The following is a 9534-nucleotide window of genomic DNA, read 5'->3' as shown; positions in this document are numbered from 1 at the left end:
CACAACAACGAGTCCAGGGAAGGAGAATTACAGACGCCTCATTTCATCCTTTCTACCCCTATGATGTTCCCTGACGTGCCGCTGAGCTTCGCCCACCTCGGGGGATGCTGCACCATGAAGAGCAGCGGCGCACGGGCTGGGGGGGAAGCAACGAACTCGCAGCAGCCGCCTTCAGAAATGAGCCCGTCCCACCGAAAGGAAACCTGTCTGATCTTCTAAACCCTTCCCTGCAATTATGCTTATCGTATTTCCCTCCTGATGTGTTTCTTCTTCGAGAGCGACAGCCTCCACTCTGAGCTGTGGGCGAGCTCCGGGGCTCGCACATCCGTGCATTGCCACCTGCAGCCTGCTTGGGAAAGAGCCGCGCTCGGCACCGAGCCCCGGAGCTCGCTTCTGTGCTTGCCTCAGGTCACCCAGATGTCTCGGAGTGAAGGGCATCAGCTTGTCTGGCCTCATCACTGTATAATTAGTCCACTTGTTTTCGAATTTTAGAGCTCGACCATCGTCCTGCCGAGAGCTGGAAAGAGATGGGAGCTCTCAGAGGAAACAGGGGAGCTCCCGTCTGCTTGGGCAGGATGAATTATTAACTTCCGTGGGCACTGTTGTTCAGACCTCGGCATTAAAAAGATGTGGTTAACGTCTTCCCTAATTTTCTCGTCAATTTTCAGAGCGAAACTTCCTCTCTTCTCACACACAGCAGTGTGAAAGCCAGGGGAACTCTGCTCTGCAGAGCCAGGCGGAGAGCGCGAGTTTCTGCTACCAGGCGGCTGAAGTCGTTTTATCTTAAACCGTTAATATTTCATAACGTTGCATTTTTTATGTATTAGCGACTGAGCTCTCAGCCAGATTTTTTTTTTTTAATATTTGCATTTTTGTAGGAATAAAATAAATAAATAAATAAATTATATTTGCTTGAAGAAAATGTCAAAATTCGAGCAGATGGGAGTTTTTACAAAAGGAAGACTCTTTTGCTCAGAATTCATTCCATTTCCAAAACCTCAAATAAAGTTTCATATCTTTCAGCAAATCTTGGACCAGGATTATAAATTCAAAATAAAAATACAGAAATTTCCTACGTTGAGCTTATAAATGCTAGTTTATGACATTTTCTGGTGTCTTAATGAGAGCCATGTGACCAAAGTTACACATTATAGGAAATAGCCAAAAGGCACATATTATTTTACAGGTATATTTTTAACTGTAGAGGATTGCTTTTTAAAAGTTTAACACAAGATGTTGTTATCCTTTTTTAATTAAAAAATTACTGCGGTATTTTTCCATTTTTAACATGCTCTGCGCTGCACCTCAGCAGTGCGCAGGAGAACCGCGTCTTGTCCCCAGAGTCCTCCATGCACTACAGATGTTGGCACCAATGCTATTTATTGTCACCTTGCAGTTCCCAAAAGCTCCATCTTGCTGATTTTCTTCACCGCAAGCCCTCACAGCATCATTTCGGAAAAGTTTTGTGCGTACAGAACTGCTGATGTTGGATAGTAACAGCATCACTAAAACACTTTTGTTTTACTTAAGCCCAGCAAACTAAGACAGTGACAATAATGGCATGTGATGGTATCGGAGGGGAAGTCTCAGGCCTTGCTACACCTCACCTGTTAAATATTATTGGCTTTAGTGCCGTAGGAGGTCTGAGCTCTCTGGACCTCACAACACAGCCTTAGTAATTATCCCCATTTCCAGCCCCATCTCCACTGTTTGTCCCTATTGACAGTGCTGCTATTGAATACCCAGTAATGGGTTGCAGCCTCCAGCAATCCTCCCTCTCATTTTCCAGCTCAGGGGAAATACAACAGATGAGCCCATACTTGAAAAGGAGGGGAGGCAAGGCTGTGGTTCTCTGTGAGGGCATCAGTGGCACTTGCTCAGGTCCTGGGCGCAGGGGACACACACCACCGATGGCCCAGTGGTGGCTTCTGTCTATATGTGTGGTACTAAACAAGGTTCAGTCTGCAGCCAAATCCACCAGGTCTCAGTGCTGGGGGGCAGCTTGAGGTTGACCTGGGGAGGAATTGCATTGGGTCAGCCTGGCTAGCTCCCCCCAGGAAGGAACCATGGCCAAAAACCGTCCTGGCACCTCAGGTCTCTGTGTGCTACCCTGAGACCAACAAGTATCCCTCTGACAGTCCATACAAGTCTTCAGTGGCACCAATTTCACTATAAAATATTTGCATGTTTTCAATTACAGTGTAGGCCAGGCAGACCCGCGAGGCTCTTCGCAATGCCGAGCCTGTACAATGGATGCATTAGGCCGTTCTCTTAAGCATAGCCTGGTGGGCCAGAAGAATCCTGGGTTTACAAGAGTTAAGGAGGGGGGGCAGGGAATTAATTGACATCTTCCATCTTCATATGATCTCAGGTGGATACTTTATTTTTTGTCTGAGGAGGTTTATTTTCCTCCAGCTTGATTGGATGAATTGTGTTCCCAGAGATCAGAGAGTTCAGATGGCAGAGGATCCTCTTACCAGAAGATGAAAGCCAATATAATCAACTGCACAACTTCAAAACATGCAGCTTGTTCTTGTTGGCTGCGCCTAAGTTTTCCCTGCAGAGAAGCTGTCGACAATGATTTGATATCAATCCAGTAACAATCCCTGGTTTCTAATAATAATTTGCACTTCAGTAGAAATGTTCATGTGAGGCTCTGAGAACATTTAGCAGATGGTCATTAGCGAAGCTCCCCAGTTCTCCTGCAAGGAAGAGATAACAATTATTAGCCTTGTTTTACAGATGGTGACACCGAGGTGAGGCACTGAAAGGTGAAATAACTCTCCTAATTTTCCATAACGGGCCGGTGGCAACAGATCTATGAATGAAACCCAGGCATCCTGCTGCGATTACTCCACAAACCCCATATCCTTATCTCTTACAGGAAAACGTGGTCAAAGAGGTGAGCCTGGAAAGCAAAAAGCAAATGACTCAAAGGCAGGCTTCATGACACATTTCTGGAAATAAGGAATTAGGTCTGGGTCAATAAATAACTGGAAAACCAGGGGGACGCAATCTGAGAGGCATGTGAAATGAGGATGGATGGAAAAGCAAGAAGATAATGGAAGGGAGGGGAAGGAAAACAGAGAGCGGGGCTGACTTTTTCTTTCCACTCTTGGTTTCAATCAGCATTGTAAAGCGAAAGGTTAGGGCCCAGAAGGAACGGAGAAAGCGAGCGGCGTCTGCCCCCGCGGGGCTGTGCCTCATGAGGGAGGCTCCCCAGGGGCTGTGCTCACCAGGCCCATGGCCCACAGCCCTCAGGCCTCAGCCCACAGCCCTCGGCCCACAGCCCAGGGCCCTCAGCCCATGGCCCATAGCCCTCAGCCCGCAGCCCAGGGCCCTCAGCCCTCGGCCCTCGGCACGGAGAAGCCCTGGCAGCGGGGGTGCCCCTGGCAGCCGCCACCCCCTGGCCTGGCGAGCGCTGGCCCCGCTCCCTGCAGCCAGCAGCAGTGGGAGGGCAGGCCGGAGGTGCATGGACGGGCGCTTCAGGGACTAATTTTAGCTTTCCGTTGTCCTGCCTTTCCCTTTCTCACCCAGGACGTCTGGACTGCTGACACCGATTGACTGGCTGATGCTCCAAACCGCCGCGCTAACATCACACATACGCGACGAGGGGAACGCGGCCCAGCTAGCTGGCCCAGCGGTGGAGTTTATAAAACAGCCAAATGGAAGCCAAAAGACTCGAGTTTAATCCCTCCAGTTAAGTCATCTAGATTCCTTCTCGCCACCAGCCATCTGATCTCAATCAACAAATCTTGGCCTTCGTTTCCTAACCTAGCAGAGTCCCAGTGCTGAAGCCTGAAGTGATCTGCGTGCAAACTGCTTTAGTAATGATACCTTCAAGAGGGATTTATTATTATCATCATTATTATTATTATTATTTCCCAAAAGCACTCTAATGTGAAAGTGGTATGCAAACAAGAAAGGTGTCTTAGTAAGGTTTGCTGTTAGTAATTTGTAAGCACTCTGTAACGTTCTTACATTCATTTTTAACATCTATAGCTATTAGGAGTATATTGAAATAGATGTACTAACATGAATATATTATATTATAAATATATAATACCCAATCATTGGGTATTAAAATGGCATGCTTTTTATGACTAGAAATACTTCCGATTTGTCTATTCCTCTCATAACATTACTAGGATTTGGCAAGCAGATCAAACCTGGACTGCTATGTCCATATCTTTAACATCAGTAAGCAGCACCACCTCTAGATGCAAGATACTCTCATGAAACTCTGCCATACTTTTGTTTTCAGCATCATCCCACACACACTCCAGCACCAGAGGGCCTGAGCACCAGACCTGTAACCAGAAGTGTGCTGGAGTGGTAAAATACTGGCTTTATAGCAGGGAACGCCAGGGCAGTTCCAGAGAGCAGATGGCTGCATCGGCCAGCTCAGAGACAGCTCACGGCCAAGAACGGACACTGCTGCTGCTGCGGGCGCTCCTGGGGGGCTCGAAGCAAAGGGCTTCATTCACCATATTTGCATTTTGGAAGTAAATACTGCTGCATGCCCAGAAGGGATCCCAAATGTGGGGAGAAAAGAGAAGACGGAGGAGGCGGGAACACTGCGCTGCTCTGCCTGTGCCAGCTATGAGCACGTTTTTCATGATACAGAGAAGATGGCAGAGCAGCTCATGCCAAGAACAAGTGTGTGTCACCTCAAATACTCTTTTTTCCATGCCCCTTTTATTAAACCCAGTCGCCAAATTTCCCATGCCTTGTCACAGGCCCAAGGAAATGAAGTGGCAGAGGAGCCAACCTGCAGAGCAAGACCTGTGTTTGAAGAGCACCGTGTACAGAAAAAATCCTGCGGGTTCTCCTGATCTTTGGATCTTTGGTCCACAGTTCTGCATGATGGTCACTGTGGAGGAATGTTAGGGAGATGCCATTTGTCAGGCCAAAGTGTTTCCCAGCAAAAGTCAGGATTCACAACTGGATTCTAGATACTCAAGGCTATCTTTAGCAAGTGGAGTTGTGAAACATGTCTCTTCAATTTTGCCATCTCTCATGACTACAAACTGTTTATACCTCAACATTTGTTTTTTTCTTATCGTCTCTGTCCACTTCCAGCAAGCACTGAGTACAACCAAAATGAGGGAGCATCCAGGGGCCGAGGTACTTTCCACAGGGACAGGGATGTGTCTCCCCAAGTGCCACTTGCTGCGCCAGATGATTGATCACTCTTGTGCCACATGAAGAGAAATGTATCCACGAAACTGTACAGATATTTGCCAGCAACTGCTGAGAACCCAGTGCCATCCCTACAAGGGCTCACAGTTGACCTACCAGTCATGTACAGCGTGAGCAACTCAGATTCCTCCCTTCAGGAAAGCAGACCAAAGAGAGACCATTTCAAGGCATGTTTCAGCATAGACACATGATTAAGTACTGTCTTGTCCAGGGCTGGAGCTCCTGTTCAGCTGCGGACCCTCAGCTTTCACTCCTCCTCATTTCAGTGTGACGTTAGCTGTGACAATGCAGGACCTTATTTCACAATTTCTTTTTCTGAACATGCATGAGATACCGTGTAGTAGAAAGGGACGCAGAGGGAACAAAATATGCCATTTTGCCAACTAAAATAATTGTATTACAAAGCTCAGTCCGGCTTACATTACTGTGCCGTGCTCAATCAAACGCTATCCCAAAGGTGCACACGTATCTCCAGACTATTTTAGGGGCTGGCAGCTGCTTCAGTACACTTACTCTTTTTTATTTTTTTATTTTTTCATCTTGGGGCTTTTAAAATTGATGGGAGGCTGAAGGCAAGAGCTGATGCATTGTAGATGACAACAAAAGAGGCTCCATAAAATTGCTTTTGGCATCTTGTGTGCGTTCCGTCTACATCTTATAAATTACCGCTGCATTTCAGCGATAAAAATAGTTTTGTATTTGGAATTGATTACAGTGAGATAAAGTTCTAATAAAAAAAAAAAAAAAGTACTGATGCATAAATATTCTGAACATACAAGGGTAATTTGATTTGATAAAATAGAAGTAGGGCTCTTAATTTCTTTTAAATGGAACACGCATCCACACACACATACCACAGCATGGATGAAACTTCAGCAGCTGTTTTACTTAGGATTCCCAGAAATGGTTATGTGCCTCTTGTAGCTCTTCTCTTCAGACGTTTTTATGGCAATCTTCATGTCACTGGCATTCTCATCCCCGATGCTGGGTAACGTTCCCCTGCAATCTGAACATGTTCAACCCAGGACACTGTGCTTTCTGCTATGCAATAAACATCGATCCCTTTCCTGTGCCCTTAAGGGTGATCATATTAAGTAGGCTATTTTTATTTAGTTCGTTCCTTAGCGCACCAGCTCTGCAACCAGTGCTTTTGCCTTAACTGGGACTGCAGGGTCAGCAGAGGGAGCTGATATATTGTTTTCAGCAATTCTTATATAAATGGAAGCATCATTTTATTTACATGAAAAAGAGGGAAATAGCTGTTCATATTTCAGTACGATCCAGACCAGCATGCTTTACTCAAGCAAAATGCTATTTGACTTCGACTAATAAATTAAGGGTGAAAATTGGCTCTGCATCATGACAAATGCATAGTTAACCTTTAAAGAAACAAGAGGCTTAATTGCAGATAACAGGGCCGGATGCAGGACATGGTGAAGACAGAGCAAAGCGCCAGGGCTGATTTTGCTGAGCCCCCCCCACCCACTCCAGCACTGGTGCAAGGCGCTGCCCACGGGCACGAGCGAGCCCCCAGGTCCCCAGCCCCAGCAGCTCACGCTGGTGTCAGCCCAGCCCCGAGACCTGCACCCGCAGAGGCCGTGTCCGCTCACAACCCACTGCACCCCCCGTCCAGGCTGGAAAGAGGCTTTTTGGGGGGGCAGGAAGCCGGCTCCTCTGGTCCCACCAGCGCCCTGCCAGAGCCGCGGCGGGGGCCGGGGCTCACGCCTTTGATGTGGGCTGGACGGGATGTGGATGCGTCTGCTCGCGCCAGCCGCGCTAGCCGAAGCGCAGAAAGAAAAACCGACGGCAGAAAGGCGATCGTTTCTGTAGAGCAGCTTGAGCATTCCTCAGTTCTCAATAATGTACGATAAGCTGTTACAAGATCCTTAAAAATCTTCCATATGAATAGCAAAAGCTGTACAAAATGTGTTCCCAGCAACTATTTCACAGTCCCGGGTCGTGCTTCCATGTGGTAAATGCAGGTAGACTGACAGCATGTTATTTTTAAATTTCATTTATTTATTTTTGTGTACATTTTTCTTAATTTGACTGACATAGCATTGCTATAAAGATGCCCTGCTCTTTGAATATTTAATCCAAGACCACTAGTTCAAGTGTGGTTATGAAAAGTCACGGCAAACATATGACTGGAAAGAGGTGGTTGGTTTTGACTTCCAGGCAGTTGTTTGAAGCATTTCTTAGATGCACACAATATTCAGCAGAACACACGCACACACAGTGCTGAGTTTAACACACACACGCGCGCACACACACATCTGGAAAACGGTTACAGTGGTTGAAGTTTCAAAAGGTGTACTGTCCCCTTCTCTCAGCAGCAGTGATAAACCTTTGGATATCCTGAGAAATAAAATTGAAGCGTAGTAAAGAAGATTAACTTATTCCACCAGCAGGGTACTTTTTTTTTTTTTCAAGTTAAATATATTCTCCCAATCTTTATTTTTTTTTTTTTCAAATGAAGAGGGCAGAGGGAAAGGTCCTGGGGCAGCCAGGGTTAAAGAATACCAGTTCAATTGTTCCACCAATGTCCTTAATCCAGTACAACACGGATCCTAAAAGCATCTCATTAAAACAACAACATTAAATAAAAGCCTATCTAATGTTACGCACATGGTCCTACTGTCAGTTTCCTACTATTTATCATCTTCATAGTACGAGGAACAGCTTTGAGATGAATGAAGACAACACAGGTTAGGAGAAGTGCTTCAGAGAGCACGGACGTGAAGCCGTAGGGGCCAGCAGCCGGGGGACCACCGATGCGCTCTGGAGCATGGGGGCACCCGGGGGCTCTGCAGTGCCTGCCTGCCTCCCATGGGAAGTTTTGCCTGCCTCCAACGTGCAGTTTTGCCTGACTGCAAACCTCATTCGGCACTGGGGAGAACCCAGGTGGGATCTCACGAAGACGACAGCACCTGCTTTCTGCTCAGTAAACCCCCAGCATGTGTTCGCCAGCGCTGGCCAAGCCAGGGCGAGAAGTGTGGGGACTCAAAGCTTCCTATCCCCATCCACCCTCACCCACAGCTACGATTTGGGGTCTGGCATTGGGATGGGGACACTTTTGATTCTCATGAGCTCCGGCGAGCTGCCCCGTGCCACGCACTCCCTCGCAGCCAGAGGGGTTGTGTGAGGTGACGGGCTGCCGAGCAGCAGCGAGCGCTGCGGAGGAAGCAGGCCAGCAAAGACTTAGACAACAAAAACAAACATGAAGCAATTAAAAGAAGGATGGGAGATGTGGTCTGATGCGTTTTTGCCAAGAAATAAATATTTTACATTGCCCTTTTTGAAAACACTCGCATTGTGTTTTTTAAATCTCCAAAATGGCAGCTGCTCGCGGCACCCACCCCTGCACACACACACACCCCCAGCGCACGCACGCTTCCAGCCTTGGAGAGCTACCGGATTTACTTCGAGACGAGTTCCTGGTGCATTTTGACAATTTACTTTGAGACAAGTTATTCGCAAGAAGGCAAAGTTCATGCGTGGCTTTGACAGCTCCACTTTCTCATAAATGGTATTTGAAAAGCAGAAAGCAAATGAGGGCCAAAGCTCCATTTAAAGTTCACCTCAGATGCCTGAAAAGCATTTATACCCACATCCTTCTGAGGTCCCTGCTTTATGAACTTCTAATGAATTCCACATTCTGCTACCCAACGTTTCTTATACATAGGGGGAAGAAAAAACAAACCAGAAAACCAATGCAAGCTGTTAGAAAACAGATGCACCACAGCAAGGCCGGGGAGGCTTTGGAAGCAGCAGAGCAGCAAGGCACCTTTGCGAAGAGGGGGACGGGAGGAAAAGAACAAAAAGCACGTATTTGCGAGATGCCAGTCCTTACAGACTCACGCAGGGCATACATACGGGATTTTGTCTCCTACAGAGCAAGCACAGCCTCTCATGGGCAGGCCTCGCGGCCTCCTCACCAGGGCAGGTGTTTGGCCAGAGGCAGGCCTCAGCGCCTCGCTGCCCCGAGGGCTAACACAAAACTCCAGGCTTTTTTCTGATGAGGCTCGGACAAACCCAGGCCATCACGAGCCAGGTGTTATTCCTCAGGTGGAAAGCGATCCTTTTCCTGGAATTCCAGTGCGCTGCTGGTTAACGAAGCCGCGGCACTGAGCGTGCATGGCAGCTAAACTGACCCTGATGCTAGTCAATGCCCTCCTGAAGGAACAACTACAACCCGACCGGTGCTTTTCTTATTAAAAACAACACCAAAAAAGTGAGTAGGCTTATTCAGAATACCCCAAGACATTTAAAGAATAAGTGGAAAAAATATTTAAAAAAAAAAAAAAAGCTTCATTATCTCCATCTCCAATT

General features: G+C 47.2%; 1 protein-coding gene across 2 annotated transcripts in view; it reads right to left on the bottom strand.

Annotated features, from left to right (window-relative positions):
* Positions 1-1840: 1840 nt before the first annotated feature.
* The window catches only part of MAP2K6 (mitogen-activated protein kinase kinase 6), a 55762-nt gene continuing 48068 nt past the window's right edge, over positions 1841-9534 (bottom strand). Inside the window, exons 13-14 of one of the 2 annotated variants that reach the window (XR_014574094.1) lie at positions 6057-7560; positions 1841-2702 (exon numbers count right to left, since the gene is read on the bottom strand). The gene's annotated coding sequence lies outside the window, so the exon portion shown is untranslated. The remainder of the gene's footprint in view (positions 2703-6056; positions 7561-9534) is intronic. The other variant, XM_083805736.1, reaches the window with a different exon arrangement.

Source organism: Anser anser (genome assembly GCF_964211835.1).
Source record: "Anser anser genome assembly, chromosome: 19".
NCBI lineage: Eukaryota > Metazoa > Chordata > Aves > Anseriformes > Anatidae > Anser > Anser anser.
The sequence above is the reverse complement of the archived record's forward strand: the minus strand, read 5'-3'. Positions and strand labels throughout refer to the sequence as shown.